Source organism: Triticum aestivum, chromosome 5B (genome assembly GCF_018294505.1).
Source record: "Triticum aestivum cultivar Chinese Spring chromosome 5B, IWGSC CS RefSeq v2.1, whole genome shotgun sequence".
Taxonomy (NCBI): Eukaryota; Viridiplantae; Streptophyta; class Magnoliopsida; order Poales; family Poaceae; genus Triticum; species Triticum aestivum.
The window spans coordinates 215960970-215974370 of NC_057807.1; positions in this window are offsets into that span (position 1 = coordinate 215960970).

Genomic DNA, 13401 nt, shown 5'->3' on the forward strand with positions numbered 1-13401 from the left:
CCCCAACAAGGTTTATCTTTTTCATTAATATGCTAATCAAACAAGTACAGACCTTACAGGACACAAACATGGATTGAAGAAATTACATAGTTTGAACTAAATTTTGGCAAGTGCCTATGGATTTAAGATTGAAAAAAAGATAAGTGCCCCGTAATGCCCTTTCTTGTCCCTTGATATGTCTCCAACGTATCTATAATTTTTGATTGTTCCATGCTATTATATTACCCCTTTTGGATGTTTATGGGCTTTATTTTACACATTTATATCATTTTTGGGACTAACCTACTAACTGGAGGCCCAGCCCGTATTGCTGTTTTTTTTGCCTATTTCAGTATTTCGAAGAAAAGGAATATCAAACGGAGTCCAAACGAAATGAAACCTTCGGGAGCGTGATTTTTGAAACAAACGTGATTCAGAGGACTTGGAGTGCAAGTCAAGAAGCAGCTGAGGCGGCCACGAGAGGGTAGGGCGCCCCCCCCCCTACAGGGCGCTCCCCCCTGTCTCGTGGGCCCCTCGGGCGGCCACCAACGTACTTCTTCCTCCTATATAAGCCTACGTACCCCGAAAACATCCAGGGAGCCAACGAAACACAATTTACACCGCCGTAACCTTCTGTATCGGCGAGATCCCATCTTGGAGCCTTCGTCGGCGCTCTGCCGGAGGGGGAATCGACCACGGAGGGCTTCTACATCAACACCATAGCCCCTCCGATGAGTTGTGTGGAGTAATAGTAGTAGATGCAGGCAGGAGTCGATCTACTTGTCGTGGACGTGATGCCTATATACATGATCATGCCTAGATAATCTCATAATTATTCGCTTTTCTATCAATTGCTCGACAGTAATTTGTTCACCCACCGTAATACTTATGCTATCTTGAGAGAAGGCACTAGTGAAACCTATGGCCCCTGGGTCTATCTCTTATCATATTTGCTTCCAATCTACTTTTATTTGCATCTTTACTTTTTGCATCTATATTATAAAATACCAAAAATATATTTATCTTATCATACTATCTCTATCAGATCTCACTTTCGCAAGTGGCCGTGAAGGGATTGACAACGCCTTTATTGCGTTGGTTGCAAGTTCTTTGTTTGTTTGTGTAGGTGCGTGGGACTTTTGAGGAGCCTCCTACTGGATTGATACCTTGGTTCCCAAAAACTGAGGGAAATACTTACGCTACTATTGTTGTATCGCCCTTTCCTCTTCAAGGAAAACCAATGCAAGCTCAATACGTAGCAAGAAGGATTTCTGGCGCCGTTGCTGGGGAGGTCTTCGCTCAAGTCAAGCATACCAAGTACCCATCTCCCTCGCATTTACATTATTTGCCATTTGCCTCTCGTTTTCCTCTCCCCCACTTCACCCTCGCCGTTTTATTCGCCCTCTCTTTCCCAACCTTCTCTCTCTCTCTTTCGCTTGCCCGTTGTTTGCTCGTCGTTATGTCTAGTACCTTATCCGCTCCTATGTCTCCCGAGTTTGAAGTTCTTCACTTCAAGCAAAGGCAAGGAGAAAACTTAAAAGATGCTTGTTATAGGATGATGGAATCTTATCGCAAGTGCACCCTAGAGGTGAACTTTAGAATTCTTCTTCGCAATTTTTATGTTGGGTTAAATATGACGCATAGACAACTCTTGGATTGCATTGCCAAGGGAAACTTTCTTGAAATTGATCCCAGTATTGCACATGAAATTATAGAGGGAATAGTGGGAACACTACCTCAAAAGGGAGGACCACATCCTACCCAAGAATAAACCCAAGTGTTTGGAAAGATTTGCGAAGTAACAAAAATATTACCAAAGTCTCTTGAGCCTCTTAAAAGTGTTAGCGGAAATCTTCACCGCATGAATATGTTGATTACTCTTTGCAATAAGAGGTTGGATTCTTTAGATATAAAAATTTCCGAGTATGAAGGGAAGCGGAAAGAACCTCCTGGATTCGAGCATGACTCTGCTAAAAAACTGAAAATTAAAGATGGCACTACTTAGATCTATCTTCGATTTTATGCCTAGCTAGGGGCGTTAAACGATAGCGCTAGTTGGGAGGCAACCCAATTTTCTTTGTGTTTTTTGTTTTTGTTCCTGTTTAGTAATAAATTTTGCATCTACCTTCTGTTTAGATGTGTTTTTATCTTTTAATTAGTGTTTGTGCCAAGTAGAACCTATAGGATAACCTATGATGATAGTTGATTTGATTCTGCTGAAAAACAGAAACTTTGCACGCACGAATTTAGTTTTGTTAAATCACAGAAACGTGATTTTGCATTGATTCTTTTTGCTGCTGATCAATAGATAAATTTTCCAGGACTTCCTATTTTTGTAGGATTTGTAAAGTTCAATAAGTTTGCGTTAGTTACATATTGCTACAGACTGTTCTGTTTTTGACAGATTCTGTTTTTCGTGTGTTGTTTGCTTATTTTGATGCATCTATGGCTAGTAAAATAGTTTATAAACCATAGAGAAGTTGGAATACAGTAGGTTTAACACTAAAATAAATAAAGAATGGGTTCATTATAGTACCTTATGTGGTGGTTTTGTTTTCTTTCACTAACGAAACTTATAAGATTTCCTGTTGAGTTTTGTGTTGTGAAGTTTTCAAGTTTTGGGTAAAGCTTTTATGGACTATGGAATAAGGAGTGGCAAGAGCCTAAGCTTGGGGATGCCCATGGCACCCCAAGATATTCAAGGATAGCCAAAAGCCTAAGCTTGGGGATGCCCCAGGAAGGCATCCCCTCTTTCGTCTTTGTTCATTGGTAACTTTACTTGGAGCTATATTTTTATTCGTCACATGATATGTGTTTTGCTTGGAGCGTCGTGTATTATATTAGTCTTTGCTTTTTAGTTTACCACAATCATCCTTGCTGTACACACCTTTTGAGAGAAGCCTACTTGATTAGAATTTGCTAGAATACTCTATGTGCTTCACTTATATCTTTTGAGCTTGATAGTTTTTGCTCTAGTGCTTCACTTATATCTTTTAGAGCACGGCGATGACTTAATTTTGAAGAAATTGCTAGTCTCTCATGCTTCACTTATATTATTTTGAGATCCTTTTAGAACAGCATGGTATTTGCTATGGTTATAAAATTGGTCCTAAAATGGTAGGCATCCAAGTTGGGTATAATAAAAACTATCATAGGAACTGAATTGGATGCTATGATCAATTTGATACTTGATAATTGTTTTGAGATATGGAGGTAGTGATATTAAAGTCATGCTAGTTGGGTGATTATGAATTTGAAGAATACTTGTGTTGAAGTTAGCAAGTCCCGTAGCATGCACGTATGGTTAAAGTTGTGTAACAAATTTGAAACATGAAGTGCACCTGGCTTGTGCATCCTTGTGAGTGGCGGTCGGGGACGAGCGATGGTCTTTTCCTACCAATCTATCCCCCTAGGAGCATGTGTGTAGTGCTTGATTTTTGATGACTTCTGATTTTTTGCAATAAGTATATGAGTTCTGTGGACTAATGTTTAGTCCATGGATTATACGCACTTTTACCTTTCCGCCATTGCTAGCCTCTTCGCTATCGTGCATTGCCCTTTCTCACCTTGAGAGTTGGTGCAAACTTCGCCGGTGCATCCAAACCCCGTGATACGATACGCTCTATCACACATAAACCTCCTTATATCTTCCTCAAAACAGCCACCATACCTACCTATTATGGCATTTCCATAGCCATTCCGAGATATATTGCCATGCAACTTTCCACCGTTCCATTCATCATCATCATGACATACTTTACTTTTGTCATATTGCCATTGCATGATCATGTAGTTGACATCATATTTGTGGCAAAGCCACCATGCATAAGTTTTCATACATGTCACTCTTGATTCATTGCACCATCCCGGTACACCGCCGGAGGCATTCATATAGAGTCATATCTTGTTCTAGTTTCGAGTTGTAATTCATATGTTGTAATCAATGAAAGTGTGATGATCATCATTATTAGAGCATTGCCCAAAAAGAAAAAAAGAAGAAAGGCCAAAAGAAAAAAAGGAAAGGCCCAAAAAAATAAAGGAAAGAAAAAAAGAAGAAAAAAGAAATAAATAAAAAGGGCAATGTTACTATCTCTTTTTCCACACTTGTGCTTCAAAGTAGCACCTTGTTCTTCATGTAGTGAGTCTCATATATTGTGCTTCAAAGTAGCACCATGTTTTTCATATAGTGAGTCTCATAAGTTGTCTTTTTCATACTAGTGGGAATTTTTCATTATAGAACTTGCCTTGTATATTCCTACGATGGGCTTCCTCAAATGCCCTAGGTCTTCGTGAGCAAGCAAGTTGGATGCACACCCACTAGTTTTCTTTTGTTGAGCATTCGTTTATAGCTCTAGTGCATCCGTTGTCTGGCAATCCCTACTCCTAATGTTGACATCAATTGATGGGCATCTCCATAGCCCGTTGATTATCCTCGTCAATGTGAGACTTTCTCCTTTTTTGTCTTCTCCACACAATCCCCATCATCATATTCTATTCCACCCATAGTGTTATATCCATGGCTCACGCTCATGTATTGCGTGAAGGTTGAAAAAGTTTGAGATTATTTAAGTATGAAACAATTGCTTGGCTTGTCATCGGGGGTATAGAAGTTGGGAACATCTTTGTGTGACGAAAATGAAGCATAGCCTAACTATATGATTTTGTAGGGATGAACTTTCTTTTGCCATGTTGTTTTGAGAAGACATGATTACTTTGATTAGTATGCTTGAAGTGTTACTATTTCTTTTATCAATATGAACTTTTATTTTGAGTCATTTGGATATGAACATTCATGCCACAATAAAGAAAAATACATTGAGAATTATGCTAGGTAGCATTCCACATCAAAAAATTCTTTTTTTATCATTTACCTACTCGAGGACGAGCAGGAATTAAGCTTGGGGATGCTTGATACGTCTCCAACGTATCTATAATTTTTTATTGTTCCATGCTATTATATTACCCCTTTTGGATGTTTATGGGCTTTATTTTACACATATATATCATTTTTGGGACTAACCTACTAACCGGTGGCCCAACCCGTATTGTTGTTTTTTGCCTATTTCAGTATTTCGAAGAAAAGGAATATCAAACGGAGTCCAAACGGAATGAAACCTTCGGGAGCGTGATTTTTGGAACAAACGTGATCCAGAGGACTTGGAGTGCAAGTCAAGAAGCAGCTGGGGCGGCCACGAGAGGGTAGGGCGCCCCCCCCCCTACAGGGCGCGCCCCTTGTCTCGTGGTCCCTCGGGCGGCCACCGACGTACTTCTTCCTCCTATATAAGCCTACGTACCCCGAAAACATCCAGGGAGCCAACGAAACACAATTTCCACCACCGTAACCTTTTGTATCCGTGAGATCCCATCTTGGAGCCTTCGTCGGCGCTCTGCCGGAGGGGAATCGACCACAGAGGGCTTCTACATCAACACCATAGCCCCTCCGATGAGTTGTGAGTAGTTTACCACAGACCTATGGGTCCATAGTTATTAGCTAGATGGCTTCTTCTCTCTTTTTGGATCTCAATACAATGTTCTCCCCCTCTCTTGTGGAGATCTATTCGATGTAAACTCTTTTTGCGGTGTGTTTGTCGAGATCCAATGAATTGTGGGTTTATGATCAAGTTTATCTATGAGAAATATTTGAATCTCCTCTGAATTCTTTTATGTATGATTGAGTTATCTTTGCAAGTCTCTTCGAATTATCAGTTTGGTTTGGCCTACTAGATTGATCTTTCTTGCCATGGGAGAAGTGCTTAGCTTTGGGTTCAATCTTGCGGTGTCCTTACCCAGTGACAGAAAGGGTTGCAAGGCATGTATTGTATTGTTGCCATCGAGGATAAAAAGATGGGGTTTATATCATATTGCATGAGTTTATCCCTCTACATCATGTCATCTTGCTTAAGGCGTTACTCTGTTCTTATGAACTTAATACTCTAGATGCAGGCAGGAGTCGGTCGATGTGTGGAGTAATAGTAGTAGATGCAGGCAGGAGTCGGTCTACTTGTCGCGGACGTGATGCCTATATACATGATCATGCCTAGATAATCTCATAATTATTCGCTCTTCTATCAATTGCTCGACAGTAATTTGTTCACCCACCGTAATACTTATGCTATCTTGACAGAAGCCACTAGTGAAACCTATGGCCCCCGGGTCTATCTCTTATCATATTTGCTTCCAATCTACTTTTATTTGCTTCTTTACTTTTTGCATCTATATTATAAAATACCAAAAATATATTTATCTTATCATACTATCTCTATTAGATCTCACTTTCGCAAGTGGCTATGAAGGGATTGACAACCCCTTTATTGCGTTGGCTGCGAGTTCTTTGTTTGTTTGTGTAGGTGTGTGGGACTTTTGAGGAGCTTCCTACTGGATTGATACCTTGGTTCTCAAAAACTGAGGGAAATACTTACGCTACTATTGGTGCATCGCCCTTTCCTCTTCAAGGAAAACCAACGCAAGCTCAAGACGTAGCATCCCTCTCCTAGGCACTCGGCAGGTGGTGAAGAGGGCAAAAGGGGCACCTAGGCAGAAGCCCAGCCTAACCCTGTCGGGCTCCAGGAGAGGTAGCCCGGCAGAAGTAGGAGGGCGCGGACGAAGGTGATGGTGAACAGATTGGCGGGGACAACCCGTCGACCGCCACCACCAGGGCCAGCAGGACACGACAGGGTGAATGGAGCTGCAGCCCGCGAGGAAGCCTGCCGGGGTCCAGCTGGAAGGCTACTGGAGGATCCAGGAGGGGAACGACACCCACTCCTGAAGATGATGGTGCTGCTGCCTGACGATGATGGTGCGGCTGTTTTTCAGCCGGAGTCGGAGTCGTCGCCCTCCCGGTCAACACTGTCATCATCACCGTCACTGTCCTCCTCGTCGCTATCACTCGAGGAGGAGCTTTCGTCGTTGGTCGAGCTCTCTGCGTAGCACCCTAAACAAGCACCCGAGCTCCCAAAAACCTTGACGGAAAGGAAACCATCCTCCATTAACTTAAAATGGAGGACATGCCCTTCCAACAAGCTATGAGCACGAGCGAAAGTATTCCAGCCTCGACGGAAGTACATGACATGAGGGGTGGGGAAATCTACATCTACCTGTATGCTGCCATTCCCACAGCCCCTCATGTGCAGTCTCAACGGTCGCAGCTGCTCGAGCTCCATCGCCCTTGCAAACGGGCTGGGGAGGTGAAGACGGCCGTGCGGAGGCTTATACAACCTGATGATGAACTCCAAGGGTGATCTCCGACATGGCCTTCCATCGGGGGAGGAGCGTCCGGTGCGGGCGCAATCGAGGTGCCGCCCCGGCCTCCTCGGCCTTGTACGCCATGACGACCTCGGACGCGCCCCCTTGCGCCTCCTCTCACAGCGGACTCAGCTCCCGCATCTTCAGAAGGAGGAGGGAGGCGCTGTCGAGCAGAATTTCTTGTCGCCACTGGAGTAACACCAGACCCCCGGCCTCTCACCATGATAAGAAAAGGCTATGGCAAAGAAGGGAGGAAGAGGAGGTGTAGGAGAGCGTCTTGCCCCACATCCCCTTTTATAGGCGAGCAAGGGAAGGGGCCAAATTTTTCCGTCGAGGTTGCCGCCCCGTTCGACCAATCCGGCTCCTCCTCACAATTAATGGCTCGAAGAATCAAGGTCGATCCTCTACCCCAATCCATAGAGCCTGGCTTTCTTCCATGGCACCCATTCCCATGCCCTCTGCATCCGCCACCGACCCCGCATGATCCATGCAAGACACGTGGTAGAGGCACTTGAAGCGGGAAAATAATGAGATGGCAGTTACCGCCCCATGAACATGGGACGTGGGTACTCCACAAAGTGTGGCCCATTATCTACCCCACTACAATTGGCGTTGCACGATGCGCGGGAGAACCAGAAAGTGACCTGGGCTCAAATTAATGAAGAAGCAAAGAAGATCTCAAAAGGGCGAGCCACTGCTACGCTCCTGCTTGTGCACTGGTTAGGACCTACCCCGACGCCGCCCGGCAACGCGTTCGGGCCAGGCCCGGGGGCTCCTGTCGGTGCAACAAACCATGGGTTCGTTTCCTAGACTGTGCATAGGCCTAAGGACAAGTTTACAGCACCAAGATCAGATCAAGTACGAAGGGATCAACTCTTTCAAGGAATCTGGGAGCTGGTCTAGAAGACCAAATCAAGCGAGAGAAGCAAGATATCACTAAGGGAAAAACCTCCCTCGCCGGGCAGGCGAGCCTGGCGAGGTTGGGGTTGCCCCGGAAGCAAGCCTCTAAAACATCCCGGCAAGCCTGCCGGGACTTGCGGAAGCAAACCACTCCGCCGCACCACCTCACAACAACGCAAGTCATCGGTCGGTGCGGTGTCAAGCTCCTAAATGACTGACTGGCTGCTTCCTGCCACATGGCAGCCACTTCCTACAGAAAAACACCTCCATATGACACCCGTCCTGAGACGTGTCAACCAAGCAGACACAAAGCTGGCAAAACACTTGCTGGGCATGCTGTGATATGACACTAAGCGACGCATTTAATGCGCTTTGTCCGCCTGCAAAGTTAGGTATGATAGCACTGTTTTCTATCTAATCAGTATGTAAAGACTGATTTGCCACTGTGGTGACCCCTTGATCTATAAAAGGAGGCCCGTGGCAACTGTAGAAAGGATTCGGACTCTCGCACATTCATACGCGCATAGTTGCTCTCGCCCTGAGGCAACCCTGTCGGGCAAGAGCGCCGCATTCTCCACCGTCAATCCACCAAAGCAAGAGTAGGGTATTACGCCTCGCGGCGGCCCGAACCTGCGTAAAAACCGCATGTGCGATCTCTGTCGTGATGTGTTACGCTTCTTTGCTCTTTGTGCAACATGCACATCCCCCTGCCGAACCAAAAGGGACTCATGGTCCCATAGGTGGCCGTGGTTTCCCATGACACCCACCATCAATTGCATGATAACATAATCACATTGAGCACTAATTACCATGTTCATGCTCTTGATAAACCATCATACTATGACATCATTTTGCACAATGGTAGAATTCACTTTGTGCATCGTGACAATTACCACACCTTTGTGTGTGCATTAAGTGCTTTTGCTCCCATGAATGCTTTACGTATCATATTAGATCATTTGGCTAAGCATCATGTTTCTTGTTATGAACAATCTTGCAGCACGGACTCATGCTTAGTTGATGGACACCTTGTGTGCGCTAATCATTGTATTTCTAAGTGTCGTTTATGTTTGCTCTTTTTGCATGTATACCACTCCGGAGACACCTTGGATTGCGGCATGTCTTCAACTCCATCCAACTACAAGTCCATCCATGACAACCATTTCCATGGTGGTGAGGTTTACGATACGAGGTCAGATATTTCCCAAGGGGGGAGATGATGCGGAGCATCCTACGATCATCCACATGTACACTACGACTACTCCCCAAGCCCCAAGTGTACATACGACGAGACCTCAAGCATACGTCATTGGAAACAAGGTGAACCCGCTCGTAAATGCTTCCCCTTTCCATTCATGCGAGACATGGTTGCTACCTCATGCAAAGACACTACATGTGCTTAGGTACCGAGAAGACCCTCTCGGAGATGCTCAGAATCACGGACAAGTCCCCAAGTGCACGGATGAAGATGACCGACGAGTGGAACCATAGGAAGTTCCCAGGACCCGGACATCCGGCCCCTGAAGCCAACGGCCACAGTAGCAGCCCAGCCGAGGAGCATCTCCAGGCACCAGACATCCGGCCTGAGCCGCCTGGACATCCGGCCTAGCCCAGGAAATCTGGCCACTCCTTCACAGAATGCATCCGAAGCCTAGCCACTCCAGCCCGGACATCTGGCCCCCATGCCCCGGACATCCGGCCCCTCCTGCTGCTTCTTGAGCTTGCGTTGGTTTTTCCTTTGAAGAGGAAAGGGTGATGCAGCAAAGTAGAGATAAGTCACCACTTTAGGTACTGTTGTGAACTCATTATTTATTTATATTGGTGTAATATCTACTGTATTCCAACTTCTCCATGGTTCATACCCCCCGATACTACCCATAGATTCATCAAAATAACCAAACAACACATAGAAAACAGAATCTGTCAAAAACAGAACAGTTTGTAGTAATCTGGAAATTTCGTATAATTCTATAACTCCAAAAATTCTCAAAAATTAGAAAAACAAAGGCAATTTGTATATCAATCTTGTGTAAAAACTTCATATCAGAATCATGTTTCTGTGGTTTTTTAAAATTCTGGCAATGAGCGCAAAAGTTTCTGATTTTCAGCAAGATCAAATCAACTACCACCATAGATCATCCCAAAGGTCTTACTTGGCTCAAACACTAATTAAAACACCAAAACACAATTACTACAGAGATAATAATGTGTCTTCTCATAAAAACAGAAAATAAAAATATTGGGTAGTCTCCCAACAAGCGATTTTCTTTAAAGCCTTTTAGCTAGGCATTGATAATTTTTAATGATGCTCACATGAAAGAGCAATTGAAACACGAAAAGAGCATCATGTAGCATGTGAAAAACAAGTTTAATTCTAACATACTTCCTATGCATAGGCATTTTATAATCAAACAAATTATCAAGACAAGCAAAAACTAGCATGTGTAAGGAAGAAGAAAGAAACAATAGCAATCTCAACATAACGAGAGGTAATTTAGTAACATGAAAATTTATACAGCCATATTTCCCTCTCTCATAATAGTTACATGTGGGATCATATTCAGATCCAACAATACAGCAATCACATAACATATTTTCTACATGATCCACATGCATGCAAAGTTGACACTCTTCCAAAATAGTGGGATTATCAAATAAAATCATGACCTCTCCAAGCCCACTTTTATCAAAAATTTCATAAGATTGATCAATCTCCAAAGTAGTGGGACCATTATTTCCTAAAGTTGACACTCTTCTAAACCCAGTTTCCATATTATTGCAAACATTATTATCAATATCATATTCATCATGAGGCTTAAATAAATTTTCAAGATCATAAGAAGCATTATCACCCCAATCATGATCATTGCAATAAGTAGTGGACATAGCAAAACTAGCATCCCCAAGCTTGGGGTTTTGCATATTATTAGCACAATTGACATTAATATAATTTATAATAACATCATTGCAATCATGCTTTTCATTGAAGGAACTATCAAGTGTGGGTGCAATAGCAATAATTTCATGTTTAACATAAGGAACTATAGCAAGTTCATCTCCATAAGAATATTGGCTTCATGGCCATAAGAATAGCAAGCATCATGTTCATCAAGGGGGAATATTTCAATCAAATCAACGGAATCATAATTATCTATAGATTCATGCATTTCATTATTTTCTTGCAAAGCAGCGGACATTCTCTCAATAAATTCTTTAACATGGGCATTAGAAGCATAGTTTTCATAGCAATATTTAAGTATGTCAAAATTTTCAGATTTGTAGAGAGTAATATCACACTTTTCAATCAAAGAAGCAACTTCATAAGCACCCTTAAAAGCGGCAAATTCTTCAATTTGTTAGATATCATAGTAACTATAAACACCTTTGGCATAAGAAGATAGGATTTCATTATCATTAAACTCACAAAGGTAGGGAAGGTGTTTTTTAGGGTTCTCCGAGCAACAAGTAAAATCATAAATTTCACATAGATTCCAGGCATAGCATAGCAAACAATTTATTTGATTCCATAAAAGTCCCCCCCAACGGTGATGCACAAAATGAGCATGCTCATCTAATGATTTTCCCTCAACTAAACTAGTTGGAGTTTCAGCACGAGCATATATGGATCGAAGATGATCCAAGTAGAAAACTTTAAGTGGATCCATACACCTTTTGCTTTCTGATTTTCAATAAATACACAATTATTCCAAGCGAACAAGCAAACAAGCCAAGTAAGAAATAAAAGGCAAATGAAAAGAAGGCAAATATTTTTGTGTTTTTCTGAAATAGAAGTGGGAGAGAGGAAAATGAGAGGCAAATGGCAAATAATTTAATGCAGGAGATGAGAGTTTATGGTGGGTATGGTAGGCTTGATGTAGAACCTCCCCGACAACAGCGCCAGAAATTTTTCTTGCTACTTGAGCTTGCGTTGGTTTTTCCCTTGAAGAGGAAAGGGTGATGCAACAAAGTACAGATAAGTATTTCCCTCAGTTTTGAGAACCAAGGTATCAATCCAGTAGGAGATACAAGCAGGTCGCCAATCTATGCACGTGCACAAACAATCAAACACTTGCACCCAACGCGATAAAGGGGTTGTCAATCCCTTCACGGTCACTTGCAAGGATGAGATATGATAGAGATAGATATAAAAGATTACTAAAATGTAAAACAAAGTAAATACAAATAACTTGAAGCAAGGTATTTTTGGGTTTTTTGGTTTATAGATCTGAAAATATATGATAGAAAATAGACCCGGGGGCCATAGGTTTCACTAGAGTTGAAAGAAAACATACGGTGGGTGAACAAATTACTGTCGAGCAATTGATAGAAAAGCACAAAGTTATGACGATATCCAAGGCAATGATTATGAATATAGGCATCACGTCCGTGTCAAGTATACCGACTCTTGCCTCCATCTACTACTATTACTCCACACATCGACCGCTATCCATCATGCATCTAGAGTATTAAGTTCATAAGAACGGAGTAATGCCTTAAGTAAGATGACATGATGTATAGGGACAAACTCAAGCAATATGATGAAACCCCCACCTTTTTACCCTTGACGGCAACAATACAATACGTGACTCGCTACCCCTACTTTGTCACTGGGTGAGGACACCGCGAGATTGAACCCAAAACTAAGCACCTCTCCCATTGCAAGAAGAACCAATCTAGTTGGCCAAACCAAACCAATAATTCGAAGAGAAATACAAAGATATTTAATCATGCATAAAAGAATTTAGAAAAGACTCAAATAATATTCATAGATAATATAATCATAAATCCACAATTCATTGGATCTCGACAAACACATCGCAAAAGAATATTACATCGGATAGAACTCCAAGAACAACGAGGAGAAAATTGTATTGAAGATCAAAGAGAGAGAAGAAGCCATCTAGCTACTAGCTATGGACATGTAGGTCTGTGGTAAACTACTCACGCTTCATCGAAAGGGCAGCAAAGGTTGGTGTAGAGGCCCTCCGTGATCGAATCCCCCTCCGGCAGGGTGCCGGAAAAGGCCCCAAGATGGGATCTCATGGGAACAGAAGGTTGCGGCGGCGGAAGTATTTTGGTGGACGCTTCAGTGGTGTTTGGGAATATTTGGGAATTTGTAGAGCAAGAATTAGGGTTGGGGGACTCTTGAGGTGTCCACAAGCCAGGGGCGCGCCCTGAGGGTTTGTGGGCCCCTCGGGACTCTTCTGACCCCCTCTCCAAGCTTAGATGTCTTATGGTCCAAGGAAAATCATCGTAAAGTTTTATTTCGTTTGGACTCCG